We start from the raw sequence: 20,623 nt of genomic DNA on the forward strand, positions 1-20,623 counted from the left end.
CTCAGAAAAAGAAGTGGTTGGCATACGTTTCACCCGTTTAGATGAAAGAAAGAAAGAAAGAAAGAGGTTAATAAGAAGGATAAACAGTTTTGTATTTATTTGCTTCCCCACGAAAGCAAATTAGAAACGAGGTCGTTTTTTTTAATGTTGGGGGGCGGGGGAGCTCCCCCCCCCCCAAAAGGGGGAATTCTGGCAGTGTCCAAATAAATAGCAATTACCTGATATGAAGGGTTTCCCCTACACTGACCAAACCTAATTGACTTCAAAACGCCCCGGCCAGGAAGGATAAAGAGTTCAGAAGTCAGTATACCATAGGTTTTCATTTTCAAAATTCCTTAACATTATTTTTTCTTTATCAAAGAGGCAGCTTTTCTTTTTTTTTTTTTTTTGAATGACAAATCTATTTTCAAGATAACACACACACACACACACACACACACACACACACACACACACACACACACACACTACCGAGTAGACGTACATCTACTGCTTTCTTGAAAATAGATTTGTCACTCAAAATAAAAAAAGTCATTACAGCTCTCTCTTCTTAATAATGCTATCAAGATACACTTGGCAGTGTGTGTGTGTATATAATATACACATATATCATGTGTATATTATATACATACTATATTCTTTATTCATACAAACATTATTCCACCTGCGATCTAGTTCGAAATCTAGATTCCACAGTGTTTCAAATACAGCACTATCCATTACTGAGCACTAGTTTATTAATACCGGTTTCATTAGGTTTACAATAATGCACGAACAAACACACGCTCATATAATGAATTTTCAATTGAATTTCACTTTTTATTTATACCAATCCTTCTATTTATCAAGCTCGATGAATGCTAAATGTAACTACAGAGCATATAGAAATAGATGACAATACAAATAACTGTTATATCATAACAGAAGATCAGAAAAACTCCCCTCTAACCAGGCACGGAAATTATATATATATATATATATATATATATATATATATATATATATACTAGCAAAAGTACCCGTCGTTGACTGGGTTCAAAAACAGCCTACAGAAAATGGACTCTGATTTATGAAACTTTGATAGGTTATGAAAAGGAAGGGTTGTAAAGAGATAGCTTCGAATTCGGGGGCATCAAAACCAAAGCAAAATATGATGAAAGTATAAATAAAATAGATAAACCCCATAATTTATTATACCATACCTGTTCACACTGAAACACTCATCACAATATTCTGTGGATCTATATTAAAAAACCTTGTTAAACTTTGTGACATATTTCCATTCTATGGAGGTCAGGTGCGAACGAACACCCCATAATTTTATTATACCATATTTCTTCAAACTGAAACATAATTTACAAAGTATACTTACGCAGATAGATATTAAAAGTCTTTATTAAAGTTTGTGTCTATTTCCATTCTATGGAGGCCAGGCGCGAACGCAGACCCCATAATTTTATTATACCATCTCTAGTTAAGTTAAAACATACTTATCAAAGTATTATGTACATCTATATCAAAAACACTTATAAACGTTTTTTTTTTTTTTTAATTTTCAAATTTATTTCCATACTTTGTGGACCATGCGCGAACGCAGACCCCACAATTTTAATGAATCACCGTTTTGCGAGATCAAACACACCCATCCCTGTGTCTCGATACATCTATCATTATATGTAATCAGGATTTTAAAATAGTCAACCATATAGGAGCCTATTCGTGACCAGACAGACACACACACACACACACTAGTAGACCGCCGGGCATTTCCCGGTTGTAAAATACACTTAAATATGATATTTTGATTAATGCAGATTTCTAATTTATTATATCGGACCCAATATATAGTAATGATTTAGAAAGTTAAAAAAACAAACAAACAAACACAAAAAAAAACGGGTGTGCATCCACCAAGAATCGAAACCAAAACGTTCAGCTTACGATTTACTTTTTCCTTTCACATTAATGCCTGAGCTATGAAGACATGTTTGCAGCAAGGCTAAAAATTAAAACATGAATCAATATCTATTACGTTACGCATGCATATTCGTAATGTCGTCATTCAACCATCACCTTGCAAATTACATTTCTTTAATTTTCTCACGTTTGCACTGATTTTTCCTGGCTAAAACCCAAATATAAAGTTCTGCATGGGTTCGAATACCCTACATATTAAGTTTCATGTCTGTAGACCAAAAACTGACAGGTTTGGTATGCAAAATTTTTGAAACAAATATATAAACTCACACAAAAATATATAAAGAAAGAGGTTTGTGTTTACTATAAACTTTTTACGCAAATATTATGCAAGTATAAATCATGTAGAATGTCTGCATGAATATAATTACACGTAATAGTTAACTAAAGATGATCATCTCGTAAGAAAACCGAAAAAACTAATAGGGAATTAATTAAAATGAATGTTTAAAAGAATATGCAAATTAGCCAGATTTTTTGCAGACGAATGCAATTCCACGATCCATATATAAGAAAGTTGTATTTTCTTGTTAAAACAGAAAAAAGGGGTTTTAATATGAATACACAAAAAACAATTTATATGAGAGTGTGTGTGTGTGTGTGTGTATATATATATATATATATATATATATATATATATATATATATAGAGAGAGAGAGAGAGAGAGAGAGAGAGAGACCGTTTTTATATTCTTATAGCAAACATTGAAGTGTGGGTGTCTCTTCATCATAGGAGACGATACAATTCATTTTACCATTTCCTTCATTCTCCCCGCCGCCATCCTTCCCATAGTTTGCTCTCATTCTCCTTCGGCATCGTTTGGGAATGGGCGCGACAGAGGAACGAGATGCGATCTTGTCTGAGTTCCGCCTGAGAAGAACAAAGCCGAAAAAACAAGGACAAACTCTCACTCACACCCAGAATAAATAAATAAATAAATAAATAAGCATAACGTCGGCTACGACGAAGACACAAGAACTGACTGGTACAAGGACACAAACACGCGTACTCTCCCTTCATGGCATAAAACCTACGACTCCTAGCGTTTTAGAGACAAAGGCGGCAGACTTTGATACGGCAGAAACGAAACAAATTCAGTCCAACTGCAGCGATTGCTAAACTAATGTTTTGTTTAGTAAAACTGTAACGTTGTCCGGGAACCAACACGTTATAACCTCAGTCGCAAAAGAGACAAAGAACAGAAAAGAACTTCAACTAGCTTTTGTTGTTGTTAATGCTGTATAACGACATTAATTTTCATATTCTCTAGTTATTGCTGTGGCGTCCCTCGCGTGATCGTCTTCTCGAACGTATTCACGCCTCCAACGTGATCTCGAACGCCGTACGTCTCTAACGTGATCTCCTTTTTAAAGTCTTAATTTTTCACTACCGGTGACGCCGTTTCACATGCATTTGCGTACGTGCAATGTTAGAAAACATTCCTTCTCACCCTCGATAACTGCTAGTTTTTCAGAAAAAACAAAAACCGAACGAGGTTTTTAGGGTTTGTATTACTATACACATAGATTCGAAAAAGTTGTCAAAAATATATAACAAATAAATGTTATCAAAGGCTAGATAAGTTACTTTTCTACCTAACTGGATAAGTTTTTAGTGTTTTTATTTAATGTAACATGTTTATTCGGTTCGAAAAACGCACAGTGTTTACCAATATATTTGAAAAATGCAAATGCGGCGGACTCTATGTTGGATACGTAAGTTTGGGAACATTAGTTAAAACTAAAAAAACTATATAAAATACTATTAGAAACCCACCGAAAATCTGTCAGCCTATGTTACGGTAACCTCTATTGAGTGGGTTTCTAACAGTACTTTGTACAGTTTTTTTTTAGTTTTAAGTCATTTTCTCAAACCTACGCATTTAAAAAAAGAGCAATCAGACAGACAGACGATTGTGTCGAATATATGCTAATCATTATTTGAGGTGATAATACTGAAGAATGATATAATTAATATTTCTACCTAATCATGGCTGACGGAACGAGAACAATGTACCACTTTCGATTAAAGGGTTCAGCTAAAAATCCTGTCTAGGTTCTCGCGTTACCAGAGGCAATACTGAATAAGAACATCACCTTTGTGGATGTGTCTGGTGTAGTGTTTTACTTTTAGTTAAGCAAACACAGCCACCCAGACAGACAACTATCTTTTTATATATAGAAGATAATAATGCCTAATTTAAACATTTTTTTTTTTTTTTTTATCATCAGCGCCGATAAAATATTCAGATAATTCCCAAACAAGCCGTTTAACAGCGAGTGGCCAGTTGTGGAAGATATTTAAATAAATAGATAAAAATAAAGTAATAATAAAATAAAAAAAATAAATAAAATCCCATGGATGATGAAGATGATGGCAAACTCTGGTGGATGGCGGATGATGTCATAGTTTTCCATCGATCCTAGTGGAACGGATCTCTGTCTGTGGGGTTTGTTCGAAAAATAGGAAAGGCATATACACATAAAAGAGGGAGGGGGAATGGACAGTAATGCCGGGAAGGGATGCACATAATAAAAAAAAAAATTCCATCTACTCGCCATTGCTGTTAACCAACTGATCCAGAAAGACAATAAATAAATAAATAAAAAATGGCGGACACATAAAACGTCCATATGCATAAAAAAAAGGTATACAACCTCTCTATCTCTTTTCCTCTTCCTTTCTCTTTCAATTTTCTTCCTCCCTCTTTCTTTTCACCTATCTCTCACTGTTTTCTCCTTTTCACCCCCCTTCACCACCACCACCACCACCACCACCTGCCATCTTTCAGAAAAATGGACAAGGGAACATTCCAGACAGATAAAAGATTCAGAACGACAACAAAGACAGAGGGACGTTAGTGTAATTCTACAGGACCGTGACAGCCGAAGAAAAAAAAAACACACACACACAAAAAACAGTGCCTAAAATGAAATTAAATAAAAAAATTCCCCCTCACTAAAAAAAACAAAAACAAAAAAAAAAAAAGACCAAAAACAAGATGGCGGACGAAATGAAGTAACGAACGAAATGGAGAGAATCCATCATTTTTAGGGGGAAAAAAGATAATGTTATTGATACAGATGCAAAAATATGGAAGAAAGACGCCTACAAGTTCTATTTGCACCGAAAAATTACCAATACAAGTCATATTAAGGCGTTACTATAACGACTACTAATTCGATCATTGTTATCTAAAAGATTCTTATATAGAACAACAACACTATCTCTCTCTCTCTCTCTCTCTATATATATATATATATATATATATATATATATATATATATATATATCTCAATAGCATGTGAATCGAATTACACAATGTTACTTTCACAAATGTCTATATTAATAAGAATAACAGAATCTATTCAAACACTCTGGATTGTTTAATGTCCGCGTCCGAATTGAGCGTTTATTAGTTCTTAATTCCCTTTACTCTCATGGAAACTGTTCGAATCTCCCTTGTGGCAGGAATTGTCATCCTACACTGATGATTGTGTAAGCATGAAACACTAATGTTTGTAGGTATAAAAGAATAATTATATATATATATATATATATATATATATTAGTGTGGTGTGGCTTCCTTCAGTCTTGACAGACTATGGTACCCACTGTAAGGGTGCCTGCACATGGAATTTGTGTGGCAAGAGTTGCGCAGTTTCCAACCACGCCTCTCCTATGTCGACATTGTTGCATACCAGTGGCAAGTTGAAGTACAGAATGACTGGAAACAAATGCCGAGATAAGCGGAGAGTACATACAGCGCCTAGTATTCCCAAATTGTCACCCATCTGGTACTAGCCAGGCTCAACGTTCCTTAACTTCGGTGATCTGATGAGAACCGGTGTGTCAACGTGATTATGCCGTATATATATATATATATATATATATATATATATATATATATATATATATATATATATATATATTTCCATATCCAAATATGGATGCAACTTTTGAAAGCCATGAAACTCTTGTGAACTGCGACGTTGTTTGTCCATGGAAATAATTATATAATCTAATTATATATTATGAAACATATATATATATATATATATATATATATATATATATATATATATATTTTGACTGTTCTCTTGGTTTCGAGTGCGACCACCTCCTTTATTTCATGTCCTCTCCCCTCTTCTTTACTCTTCTCTCCGATTGTATGTTTGTAGGTGATTCTTCAGACCCGCCAAACTGCAACAGATTTTTCCACAATTTGCACGCATGATCAGTTTTGTTTGTATTGACATTAATTATTGAAGTGCAGGATAGGTTTCGCAGATTTACGCAAATCGCTTTTGAGAGATAGTTAAGAGTAGTGACAGTGCTGGATTCAGTTCGCCTTTGCGAATCAAAGGTTAGTAAGCGCTGTATTGCATACGCCAATTCTCAGAGGATTCTATGCTTTCGTGGATTGGGTTCCGCTATTTACTTGCAACTAAAGCCAGTTTTTCCCAATGGACCACAGATAGTCCAAATTTTGTGTCTGTGTGCAAACACACACACACACACACGCACACATTCATAAGAAGCGGATGGCACGCTTAAATGATATTAAGTATTTGAAATGATTCTAATAGTCATTAACTTATTTTTTATTATTTATCATCACTCGCCTGAGGACGACTTATGGAGGTCGAAAACGTTTGCGAATACAGCAAATTTCTTTTTACACTCGCACAGAATGTTCAGAAGCTAACCTGTCAAAAAGAAAACATGTATTGTAAGAGAAACAAACAAGAGTTGCCTCTGCTCTTCAATGAAACATGCACATATATTAGTGATGGGACGATTCCAATATTTTTCATGATTCCGATACAATTACCGATTCCGATTCTTTATAAATCCCTAATTATTTAACTATAAGATTGCTATTTCCCCCGATTTTTGTAAAAACACGCGTTAAATATGCAGATATTTTCCTAAACGTCAAAATACACTTGTGGGGGATGATCTATCGATTTTAGCTTGACTGGTAATTTAAAAATCAATAAATATTTATTATTCTATCATTATTACCAACAATGGAAGATTTTGCTTTAAACAAAATCAAATAAAAAAATGACAATTAAAAGTATCGTTTTGGCATCCGAAAATAGGCATCAATTTTTAAGATACCGATTCCGATACCCCCAAATCTTCCGATTTTTCCGATTCTGATTAATCGTCCCAACACTTATATATATATATATATATATATATATATATATATATATATATATATTGTTGATCAAAGGACAGCTGCTTCACCTTCTTGTGGCTCTTCAGCGTGGCTAGAAACGATCTGTTGATTCAACACCTGATAGCCTTATCAGCAGTAAAGAATTGTTATCTATATTATATATTTCTGTGTTTGTCTGTCTGTTCCACATTTTCTTTGAGATTGCTGGCCCAGTCTAGCTTAAAATTTGTATGGATCGTTATGATGAGGTGCAGTGAACTAGGTGTTATGGTATCCTTCAATGCACAGTTTAACTGTAAATTTTGTATAAAGCACTCATTTTAAGTCAATGGACTATAACTTTTGTCGTTTTTAATGGACTAAAAAGTCTAGTGTGTGTGCATATATATATATATATATATATATATATATATATATATATTGATTGAGATTGTCGGACTGACTTCCTCATCTTGGTTGTTATAGTCACAACGTTTCGGCCGTTTTGCCCTCCGGCCTTCATCAGGTATTTTGTATCAAATATGCGTTAGTGGTAGTTTGTTATTTCACTTCCCAAAACACCTGATGAAGGCCGGAGGGCAAAACGGACGAAACGTTGTGACTATAACAACCAAGATGAGGAAGTCAGTCCGACAATCTCAATCAATGACAGACAATTACTATATATATATATATATATATATATATAAAATTAAGTCGGTTGGATTTTCTATATTAGAGCTAAATAGCTTCCACCTAGAATATCAATATTTCATTTTGAATAACCATTTCTTTTGAGATGGCTCATGTTGTTAGTATACATCGTCTAGGCAGTCGAGTTTCAATCCTGGCTTGAGGTAGCTGCTAGTTTAGCCGCACTGAAGAGCCGTGATTTAGCAAAACAGTCTGTTTGTGGATAACTATAGATGCTTCCTATCTTGGGTTTAGCATATTGGGAAGTGAAATAACAAACTACCACTAACGCATAGTGCAATGCTCTTCGTGTAAACAATTAGAGCTTAGGCGTTTGGACAATGTTTCATTATTGTAATTTCACATACCCATCTTAGCAGCAGCAAAATAGCGTATCGGTGAGAAACACTGACTGTTGCCTAGGTAGTCGAGTTTCAATCCTTACTTGAGATAGTTGCTAGTCTAGCCCCACTGAAGAGCTGTGATACAGCAAAATAGTCTGTCTGTGGATGACCAGTAGAAGTCCAATAATAAGAACATAATATTTATTCTGTTATAGAAGATCAATACTAAGAGCATAATATTATGTTATAGAAGATCAATACAACATATATAAAATGCACATTAGTTGGTCGCACAGAATTCCGAAAACTCCTACCAGAACATTTTAATTCCAAAAACTGACACTCGGAACCCTACGATTCCAAAAACTGACACTCGGACCCTTGTGATTCCAAAAACTGACACTCGGACCCTTGTGATTCCAAAAACTGACACTCGGACCCTTGTGATTCCAAAAACTGACACTCGGACCCTTGTGATTCCAAAAACTGACACTCGGACCCTTGTGATTCCAAAAACTGACACTCGGACCCTTGTGATTCCAAAAACTGACACTCGGACCCTTGTGATTCCAAAAACTGACACTCGGACCCTTGTGATTCCAAAAACTGACACTCGGACCCTTGTGATTCCAAAAACTGACACTCGGACCCTTGTGATTCCAAAAATTGACTCGAGCCCCCAAGATACCACAAAACTGATCTCATGTTGCTATGATTAAAAAAAAAAAAACTAACACTTGGGCCCCCATGATTCCAAAAAAACTGATACTTGAACCCCTACGATTCCCAAAACTTGTACTTGGGCCTCTATGATTCCAAAAACTGACACTCAGGCTGCTACGATTCCAAAAACGTTCATTCGGGCCCCTATGATTTCCAAAACTCCCAAAATCCATTCAAAATTTTCCAGGATTCGGACTGTCTCTTTGAACACTGACAAGTTGGTTACTTCCAAAATCTTTCACTCTGCAATCTTGATACATCAAAATGGTGCTTGTTTCGAATAACAATGAAAAATCGAAACATTGTATTTCAATTAAAAATCAATGTTATCTACTTGATTGCCATGTCGAAATTAGTAACATATCCAAAAATTACAAAAAACAATAAAGTCGAAAATCGTTAATGGAAATTGCTTTTGAAGAATTGCAAGTTATACTTACAATATAAACATATTCTAAACCATGATTTACTTCCCTTGTTCAAGTAACATTTCAAATTAATAATGTCAGATCGCTAGATCGTGAAAGTAAATGTCTTATGTAGCAATAGGTTACTAATTTCAACATGACGATTAAGTAGATAATATTGATTTTAGTTGAAATTTAATTTTTCAATATTATTCCAAACAAGTACTAAAGTCTTGAAAAATCAATATAAACCTGTCCTTTCATATACCAACAGAACTGGGGGTGCTGTATTGAAATTTGATCCTATTTTTATAATCTGATGATCTTGTTTTGAAAAGGTCAAATTTACTGAATACTTCACTGGAATGAAAACAAAAAATGAAAAGTCATGGACTGTCATTGTTGTTGTTGATGTTGTAGTGGAGGTTGAGGGGCTGCCATAGAAATAATAGACTTGTATACAAACAAACCAATCCTGAAGAATTGCAAATTATACTTAAATAATAAACATATTCTAAACAATGAGTTACTTCCCTTGTTCAAGTAACATTTCAAAATAATGATGTCAGAGCGCTGGATCATGAAACTAAATCTCTCTCTCTCTCTCTCTCTATATATATATATATATATATATATATATATAAAGTGAACGTGTCTGTGTGTCTGTGTACATTTCCCTACGCAATAACTATGTCAATTTTAAGTCTATAGATTCGAAATTTGATATACAGGGTACTGAAATTTGGGAAAATCTTTGTGATCGGTTTTCGGCCAGAAATTTAGTTGTTAAGGGGTCAAAGTTCAATGATTTGACTTTTGAGAACTCTACCAAATTTCTCCGGCAATTTTGGGTCTAAACACTTGAAATTTTAGATATAGGTTCCTTGGATGTGGCTCTAACTTAACTTGATTTGAGCCTAATAGGGGTCAAAGTTAAAAAAATTGACCGCTTTTTTTTTTTTTTTTTAATTTTTTAATTCGCTCAACATACACCTCCAAACACCCGGGCAACGCCGGGCTGAAATACTAGTGTCTTATATAATTTTTCGATTTTTACAATATTATTCCTAATAATTAGCACCGAAATGGCATTTCTGTTGGTCTTTCCGGCTGAATTTTAAAAGATCACATCCGGTCACATGAAACTTGCAAAATCCTCAAAGCAAAGAAAGCAAAGAAGATTTAACTCCCTTTATAAGAGGAACTCTCCAAAACTTGTAATTATTGATAATACTACCAGTAACACTTTCATTATTTCTCCCTCACACACATCCCACCCACCCACCCACGATGTGCCCAGTAGTTTTTGCTTTCCGAATGACTATGGCAAGAATTTGGATCAGCCAGCGCCATTACTCGCAGACATTTTTGCCACTGAATCTAAATCGATGTTGCATCGGAGCTGACTCATTTCGCATCGTTTTTATAATGAAATTAAGCAGAAATTAGAATCAATCTCCCCGGGGGAGGGGGCAGTCTCTGCAGCTCTAGAAGGGGAGGAAGAGAAAGAGAGGGAAGGAGAGAGAGAGAGAGGGGGGGTCGGAAGACAGATCTGAACCAAAATACAGCGGATAGTGACCCTAGTACTTTAAACCCTGGTACTCTCTCTTTGTGTGTGTATGTCTCTCTCTCTCTCTTTATTGAATGGAAGGTGATGTCAGATGGAGAGGTGCGGGGGAGGGAGCGAATTAAGTGATGCGGACAGACTGTACAGGACAAATCTATAATAAATGCAAATTTCTATGCATAACTTTTCTGGTTCACAGATTCAGCCCCTCCCCTGGGCGAGCAGGGATAGGAGATCATATCCTTCCTCCACCTCAAACCCATCCCATAAATGACAGACATCCGGTAAAATAAATCCAAAAGTGTTTCAATACAACTGAATTCACAGCAAGAACTTGTCTTCCTAACACAATAGCAATAATAATAATAATAATGAATCCTTTTCTTTGTGTGCTTAACATTTTAATGGGATTTCCCTAACAAGAGTTTCTTTCCCAAAACTGCCCAGTTGTGGAACACGCTGCCACAGGATTACTTCCCTGGGGCTACAACATGATTATCATCAAAATCGATGTCAACATATACTTGTCATAAGCTATCAGATTCTTTTTATCATTTTAAATCCTCTCATAATATTTTTCATCATTTAACTGACAATCTATCTCATGAAATATTTATCCTTGATGGACTCTTAGTTTTGATAAATAGTGACTCATTTATATATATATTTGTAGTCATCGACATACAGTCCTGTTTCGCTGTATCACAACTCATCAGTGTCGCTAGACTAGCATCTCTCCTTAGCCAATGACCTAAAACCGTAGTGTTGACAGTCGGCAGTTCTCCCACTCGACAATGGAGGCGACACCCATAAATAACTTGTCGGAATGTCTATTTAAATGGACACCCGCCACCACTTTTATAGTGCTCAAATCACCTGTCCGTACACAAACAAACAACGAGCCAATTAAGTAGCGGGTGAGATTATTTAGGACAGTGCTCTACCCAAAGAGGGGGGGGGGCTTAAAATATATTTGTAGTCATGGACATACAGTCCTGTTTCGTTTTATCACAACTCATCAGTGCCGCTAGACTAGCATCTCTCCCTAGCCTAGCTATATATATATATATATATTACACTAGTATATGTACCTGGCGTTACCTGGTATTAAGTGCGATGTTAAATTCTTGTAAAAAGAAAAAATTAAAGGAAAGAAACTGAGACGTGTGCATGCGAGTATTATGTTTTTTCTAAACAGTTCACTTCTTGTAAGTAAAAATAAATACTCAGGCTGAGATCGAAACCAAAACTCAAAGACAGTGGAGTCAAGCACGATAACCATTAGACCAGCTTGACATAATCTTTAAAAAGTGCTTTCAAACCAACTAATACTAAACATAAGGGAGCTGTCATGTTTCACGACCGTGCATGCGCAGTCATGAAACAGTTGAAAACATAAAAATCCAATGCCGCCCATGTACCAATTTTTCAATTTAAACTCCTTAGCAGCCCTTTATCTGAATACTCTATATACCAAATTTCAAGTCTGTAGATCAAAAATTCGTTGAGTATATAGGTTGAGAAGTGTCCTCTCTCACACACACACACATTCTCACTTTTATACATACATATATAGATATAGAGAGAGAGAAAGAGAGAGAGTGTGTGTGTGTGTGTGTGTATATATATATATATATATATATATATATATATAGAGAGAGAGAGAGAGAGAGAGAGAGAGAATAATCACGTTGATACACTGGTTCTCGTTAGATCACTGAAGTTAAGCAACGTTGAGCCTAGTCAGTACCAGATGGGTGACCAATTTGGGAATTCCAGGCACTGTATGTAGGAGGATGTCAACAGCCCCCTGCAAGAAGAGTTGCAAAAACCTAACGTCATCATCTCCCCTAACGATGATATACATGCGACCGGCAACCGTTTGTGAATTTCATACTCCCATGGAACTTCTTCCTTTGGAAGGAGCCAGTTAAACCCGTATAGGGTTAGTTCCGTTTCCATTTTTTCTGCTTTTTTTATATATATATATATATATTTATTTAGGCAGAATTTCATTATTCGCGCATATTTTATTGAAGATGATCTTCGTTCTTCTTTTTATGATCTTTCTTTCAAATTTTTCTTGTTTTCATACAAGTATTTTTGTTGTGGGATCCAAAGTTCTTATAAAGTCCTCTAGTTTACCGAACGTGTTCGGTCTCGATTGACCATCGTCAGGGCTGTACTTCCTGTGCATCCTACTTATTGATTGATTTGTTCTCTGTCGTTTTACTGTTTTTATTACTAATTTACTATGTGTAGTTTCGCCTAATTTGAATTTTTTTTTTTCCTCTTCACCTTTATCGTGTTAGAACAGGTGGAGAATTCGGCTGCTGTTGTCAAAGTTTATTTTATTAATGGTTGGGTTTTTACTTTTTTATTATTAATGCTTCTAGCATTGTTAGTCGTTGGTAATTATTGCAAGTTTTTAATATGTTAGTGTTATTTTTTTAAAGTTCTTTCTATTGTTTGGAGGTAGTGTATATTATGTTATGTCCTTGTTCGAGGTGTTTGCAAATAGCACTGGAGGTGTTCTGATGTCCTGTGAGACGTCTTCCCAATGTAGTGCGTGTATGGCCAATATAGTTCATATTTTTCGAGTAGCAGTCCTCGAGGGGGCATTTAAACAAATAAACTACATTGACCATACTCATTTAATTTATTATTGGATCCCACAACAAAAATACTTGTACGAAAACAAGAAAAATTCGAAAGAAAGATCATAAAAAGAAGAACGAAGAACCTCTTCAATAAAATATGCGCGAATATATATATATATATATATATATATATATATATATATATATATATTATTTGCGCATATTTTATCCATTTTTTCTGTTTTATATATATAAGAGAAAGACAGAGAACATGTGAAGAAAATAAAGAGTAAATTTATATAAGAACTTTTTTTTACAGTATCAAGTCAGTAAGGGTTACAGAAGGAGGACTAAACGAGAAACCTCTTTAGGCCAGGATATTTCGAAGATAAATGCTTCTCGTCAGAACAAAGAGAATAAAAATCCGACATTATACAAAATAAAGGTAAAAAAAATCAACACCGACTTCGATCTCTTGAAAACTTTCAAACTTTTTTTTTTTTAACTTAAAAACATAAATTAAAAAAATTCATAAAATGAACTAGATAGCACTGAAATTTATTTTCGACTTAATCATATATTTTCTATTTGTTTTAATAGCCTGGCGAATTCTCACAAGTATGAAACTCGGAAAATTCTGTGTAGCATAACTGGCATATATATTTTCATTTTATGTGCATGTGTGTATCTAATAGAAGGTCATCAGTACTATCAGTTTCAAATTGAGGGACATATATATAAACAGTGGCTGAAAAGTGTCCAACTTAAGATGCCAGATATTGCTCCCTTTGTTTGGCTTTGAAACTGTCGGTACCGACGTTATTCTGATCTTCTGTAACACATAAATATTACATCCATATTTTTCTTTCTCAATAATCAAACACTCTGCTGGGGTTCTCTCCCACCAACCTTCCAGAGTGTTCACACTATATATAATTTTAAAAACTTGCTATATGACACCCTGCACTGATGATTCCCGAAAGGATGAAACACTAGTGTCTGTAGTTATTTAATAATTATTATAGTAAATAATTATGCCAGCCTTTTTAAGAAACTTGTTTCTTATCGTTGAGCTCTTTCAGTTGTAATAAAGTCAGTAAACTTAGCTCATATGCGCAGATCGTCATATAATGATTAGATCACTCTGACTGACGTTAAAAGCATTTAATAAAAATAAATGTTTAATTTCAACTTTATCTCTTGTGGTTGACGGTAGCCAAGTGGTTTGGGTTCTTGCCAATAAAGCCAGACATGACTTCTGTAACCGGGGTTCGAATCTCTCGACTGGCGTTAATTGTGACACCCTACACTGATGATTCCTGAAAGGGAGAAACACTAGTGTCTGTAGGTATTTGATAATTATTATAGTAAATAATAATAAATAAATTATATATATATATATATATATATATATATATATATATATATATATATACACACACATGATATAAAAATAAAATTATTTCCAAAGTCAAACAACGTCACAGCTCAGAAAAGCCATGACAGCTAACAAACCGGATGTCCAAGTCATCAGTTGAACAGATCCATACTCGATATTCGAAACCCTGAGTTTCGCATGCAAGGTCAGTCTCTGCCACTTGGACAAGAAAATCTATTGTGGGCTGTCCAATTTATTACATATAATATCTCACATTCCTAAAATCCTATTATTAAGTGCTTGCTTGGTTAGCATTGCTGGATGGCATCGTCCTTTCGAGTTGAAACTCCTACTTTTGAGACATCAGCTTGGGGTTATTAGCTGGTTGGATGATTACATTTCTAGTCGAGACAAAGTAGATCCATTTCACAGTCGGATTTCGACGCGGTTTGCTTGATCCGTGTTAGTTAATAGGATTCCTTGTGCGGGGCGTTTGCTCAGTTGACAGAGTGCTTGGCTCGCATGCAAGAGGCTCGGGTTTCGAATCCTGAGTTCGGATGTGTCTAACTGATGAGCCCAAATGAGGGCGAAACTCCGGTTTGTTGACTGTCATGGGCCTTGTGAGCTGCGACGTTGTTTGGCTGTGGAGTTTATTATATAAACTGTTTTATTTATATTCAGAAAAACATTTTACACTGTCGCTACACGAACATGACAATGTTTCGTTCAGACATTATGCATATTTAATGACTTCATCAGGTGACTCGAATTCCTTCAGCTGAAAGATTTTATCCCTGAACTTTAACCTGGAATTATATCCACACACACACACACACACACACACACACACACACACACACACACACACACAATGTACGCGCGCGCGGGCGCCTGTTTTGATGGTGAAATTAAAAATATTACTTCAAAAGACTCAATTATGGTTTAGTAAATTGTGGCGATTGCAATTAACATTTAAATACTAAAATGCTGATTTGCATGTCAACAATAATTACGTACACCCATCCAAACGCACGTGCGCGTTCGGATGGGGTTTCAAGCAAAAAAAACAAAAAAAAAAAAAAACGTTGGGTTAGCAGCAACTTAGTACGAAATACGATCCGAGAATCTCCATTCTCCGCGCAACAAGCCGGTCGTTAAGTGCTCGGAGCAGTCGACAATTAATTGTAAACGAGTTAATTATCAAAAGCAATAACAACAGTCAAGAGTCGTTAGAGTTAATTATATAATGCATGAATGGAAATTATACAGAAATATATATGCGTGTGGAGAGAGAGAGAGAGAGAGAGAGAGAGAGAGAGGGAGAGAGAGAATTACATTATATACTTATATTATCCCATGATATATTCTGTTCGTATACTTATTACAGTATTCAATTCAATCGATCTTAATACTACATGACCCCCACCCCAACCCCAAGTAACAACTTTTTAACTTAGACCTCTTAGCAGCTTTTTTTTTTTTTCGGATGAAAACCGATTAAGGAATTTTCCACTTGTCTGAATACCCTATATACCAAATTACAAGTCTGTAGATCAAAAATTCGTTGAGTATAGAGTTGTCCTCACACTCACACACACACATTTATATATATACTAGCAGTTCAGCCCAGTTTTTGAGATGATTGGTTATTTGTATTATTTGGATTCATCGGACTACTGTTCTCATCATAACATTTCGGTCGATGTAACCTACGACCTTCTTCATGTTTATATATTCACACTTCAAAGGGGAGGGGTATGTAGCCTGCTCTTGTTCCGTCAGCCACGACTGGATAGAGGTCCTAAGTAATTCGTAATTGTTATTTTTTTCGGTCGTCCACACTAAGAATATCACTTTTACAGTTGATTTTTCGGTATTATTATACAAACACCGTGACAGCGTTAGGGTTAGGGTTAGGATTAGGGTTAGGGTTAGGGTTAGGGTTTAGGGTTAGGGTTAGGGTTAGGTTTAGGGTTAGGTTTAGGGTTAGGGTTAGGGGTTAGGGTTAGGGTTTTGGTTAGGGTTAATTCGCTGTCACGGTGTTTGTATAGTTTTACCGATTTTTCCAAGTACTCTGCGCCACAGGTTCTTGAAGAGAGAAAGAGACAGAGAGAGAAAGAGAGAGGGAGAGAGAGGGGGAGGTAGAGAGAGGGGGAGGGAGAGGGGGAGAGGGAGAGAGAGAGGAAGAGAGAGAGGGGGAGAGAGAGGAAGAGAGAGAGAGAGGGGGAGAGGGGAAGAGAGAGAGAGAGGGGGAGAGGGAGAGAGAGAGAGGAAGAGAGAGAGGGGGAGAGAGATATTGTTATACATACATTGGTTTTAAGAGTGAAGAGGCCCTTCACTCTTAAAAGACTGAAGGGCTCGTGTTGCCACGTATTTTAACTGTTCTATTTTGTCGAACCTGCTCCAGGACAACGCTAGATAACCATGCTAATAAAATTTAAATAAAAGGCGAAAAAGTAAACTAGGAGCGAAGTGACTATTAGCAGTGTTTTGTACATTTGTTTCAACGAAAATGGCGAAGGTATCATTTCAAATCAAAACAGATTCATTTCGTCGTATGTGAAGAAGACGAATCTATCTTTTAAAATGGTGAGAAACCGATTCCAACCAAAAAAGGGGGAAAAAAAAAGAAAATCAAATCTTTGGTTCATCCTAATGAAATTGCCGCAACAGAAGAAGACGCGACTGCGGAATAATCAATAGATTAAAAATCTAAGAAAAACGAAAATAAAAGAAAATGAGAAAAATAAAGCAGCCATCTTTCTTTTTTTTTTTTTCATTTTTAACTCTTTTGTCAGAAGAGTTCCAATTTATCTCCTTTCGAAATAAAACTTATTCACCATCCAATTATTGCACATGGAGATTATGGGGAAGGGGTGTTTAAATAACAACATGAAAATAGAAGGGGGAGGGAGTAAGAGATGGAGAGAGAGAGAGAGAGATGGAAAGAGAGAGAGAGAGAGATGAAAGGAATTCGCCAGCCGTATTTAGAGATAAAGGTTGCAAGTTCGAACCTCATTGGAGTTTGAATTATTTTTACCCCGATTTTGTTCCAAAATGAATTATCCCATGATATATTCTGTTCGTATACTTATTACAATATTCAATTCAATCGATCTTAATACTACATGACCCCCACCCCAACCCCAAGTAACAACTTTTTAACTTAGACCTCTTAGCAGCTTTTTTTTTTTTTCGGATGAAAACCGATTAAGGAATTTTCCACTTGTCTGAATACCCTATATACCAAATTACAAGTCTGTAGATCAAAAATTTGTTGAGTATAGAGTTGTCCTCACACACACACACACACACACACACACACACACACACACATTTTCACTTTTATATATATACTAGCAGTTCAGCCCAGCTTTGCTCGGGCCCTATGTACTGTTCATAACTTTATGTGCATATATATATATATATATATATATATATATATATTAAAAAGTTTGACTCATATCCATCTAAAATTTCAAGTGTTTAGACCCAAAATTGGCGGAAGAGTTTGGTAGAGTTTTCAAATGTTAAATCGTTGAACTTTGACCGCTTGACAGCCAAATTTCTGGCCGAAAACCGATTAAAAACATTTTCCCAAATCTCAATACCTCTTATGTCAAATCTCGAGTCTGTAGACTGAAAATTGACAGAGTAGTTTGGTAGGGAAATCTACACACACACACACACACACAAACAATTTCACTTTCATAGATGTGTATATATATATATATATATTACTGCATAAAACATGTACTTTGTACAAATAGACGGTCGCGTGACATCCACCATCATTGTATGAAGACGGATCAAGTTACTTCCATTAACTTGATGCTATTAATTTATATAGATACTTGAAATTTTTTCTGAAACTATATTCATTAATAATTAATTTTCTGCTTTATCGTTTTTCGGAATTTTTTGATATTTTCATTACTGCGACATGGCAATTTAGTAGATATCATTAAGCTTCACTTGAAATTCAATTTTTCATTTTTTTTTAAATTTATTTTGCTACAATAACGAAGAAGAGCGAACGTAAACGAGAATGAACCCCCCCCCCATTTTTTTTTTTTTATATATATAGAATGTAGTCTAATTTTCGAGATTGGGGTGTTTATTCCGAAAGCCGTTCTTAACATGGGGAGATTGGGGGTGTTGATACTACGCTGGGTTAGGTCGTAATAATAATAATAATAATAATAATAATAATAATAATAATACCAAGTACAGAATACCGATCAAAATTATAGGGAGAGGGATTCTTGTTCAGGTTCGCCCAAAGAAGAAGAAGAAGAAGAAGAAGAAGAAGAAGAAGAAGAAGAAGAAGAAGAAGAAGAAGAAAAGGGCTCTTTTTTAATCCAAAAATCAGTTATGAAATAAAGCGGATATCTTTTGTTCAAAATATCGACAAACGCAATCGCCAATCATCGATTGAATCCAATGCAAATTTATTTTTTATATTTATGAAAAAAATAAATAAATAAATAAAATAGCACCTTAAAACTTGCAGAAAGATTAATTTTCTAACATTGCTTTTCTATTTTTCCCCCCTTCAAATTAAAAATGAATAGATAATAAAAATTCAAATAAATAAATAAATACAAAAATTTTAAATGGCACCGTCGGTCAAATTCAATCTCGCACTTCTCCCGTTCACACACGCGCGCGCACGCACACACACACACACACACACACACACACACACACCTCGAAACCCTAAATCTGTCGGACATAATTAAATCGATTTGAGATGATTCGGCAAAAATAAAGAGGAAAAAAAAGAAAAGAAAAACGGGGAGAACAAATTTAAATTTAATAAAAATAAAGTTAAAAACGTGGGTGGGGTGGGGGGGGGGTGATATAAAATTTACATGATATAAAACAGTAAAAAAAAAAAAAAAAAAAAATAGACGCTTTCTTTCTTCTTTGACTCTTTTTTTAGAGAGCTCCAATTCACAATTTTAACAAAACTTATTAAATTGGAAATGAAAAAATAATAATTATAATAAAATTCTACAAATTAAACAAATATTTAAAAAAAGAAATGGAATTGACCTATGCAATTAAGAATGAACCCATTAACTGAAATAATACTAATACACCAATGAAGTGAATTATTCACCATACCTGATCTTTAAAAGTCGTGTATTCATACAAAAAAAAAAAAAAAAAAAATATCCAGAAAACAAGTCTTGATTATCTATATATTAATCCGACAGCGTGTGTTTTATTGTGCGTGTCATGCTTACATCTTTTTTCTTTCGAGTGACTGTCGTTGTATTGTTATGACCTTCCATTTCTTGTAATAAATAATGTTACCAATAATTCTTTATAAGTTTTAGTTTCAGTTTCGATTATAGCTAATGGTACTCAAGTCATAATGGATATATTTTTGAAATCACAACTTTATAACGTATAAAAATCGATAGAAAATTGACTATAATAATATAATAATATAAACGGAATCTGCATAAATTAAAATATATTTAAACGTATTTTACGACCGGAACACGTCTTTTCTTTATTATATTTCTCGTCTGTCCGTCCGCTTCACCTTTTCTCTGAAACTACTGAGTCGATCTAGCTGAGATTTTGTGTGGACGATTGTTATGATAAAGTGGAAGCGAACGAAGTATTATGGTATCTATTCGATGCACAGTTAGGGATTAATACTGATTGGTATTTAATACAAAGATTACCACAAATTTAAATCGTAGACGACCATCAATTTGGAAGAAATATTCTAAGTCGACAGGCTAT

At 35.0% G+C, this 20,623-nt stretch overlaps 1 protein-coding gene and 1 pseudogene across 15 annotated transcripts in view; both read right to left on the reverse strand.

The window, feature by feature from the left end:
* The window catches only part of LOC145258331 (transcription factor 7-like 2), a 764,652-nt gene that overhangs the window by 349,774 nt on the left and 394,255 nt on the right, over nucleotides 1-20,623 (reverse strand). The window lies entirely within an intron of this gene.
* LOC145258598 (5S ribosomal RNA) lies at nucleotides 5,736-5,852 on the reverse strand (annotated as a pseudogene).

This window comes from Euprymna scolopes, chromosome 33 (genome assembly GCF_053919585.1).
Source record: "Euprymna scolopes isolate OS-2025 chromosome 33, ASM5391958v1, whole genome shotgun sequence".
Taxonomy (NCBI): domain Eukaryota; kingdom Metazoa; phylum Mollusca; class Cephalopoda; order Sepiida; family Sepiolidae; genus Euprymna; species Euprymna scolopes.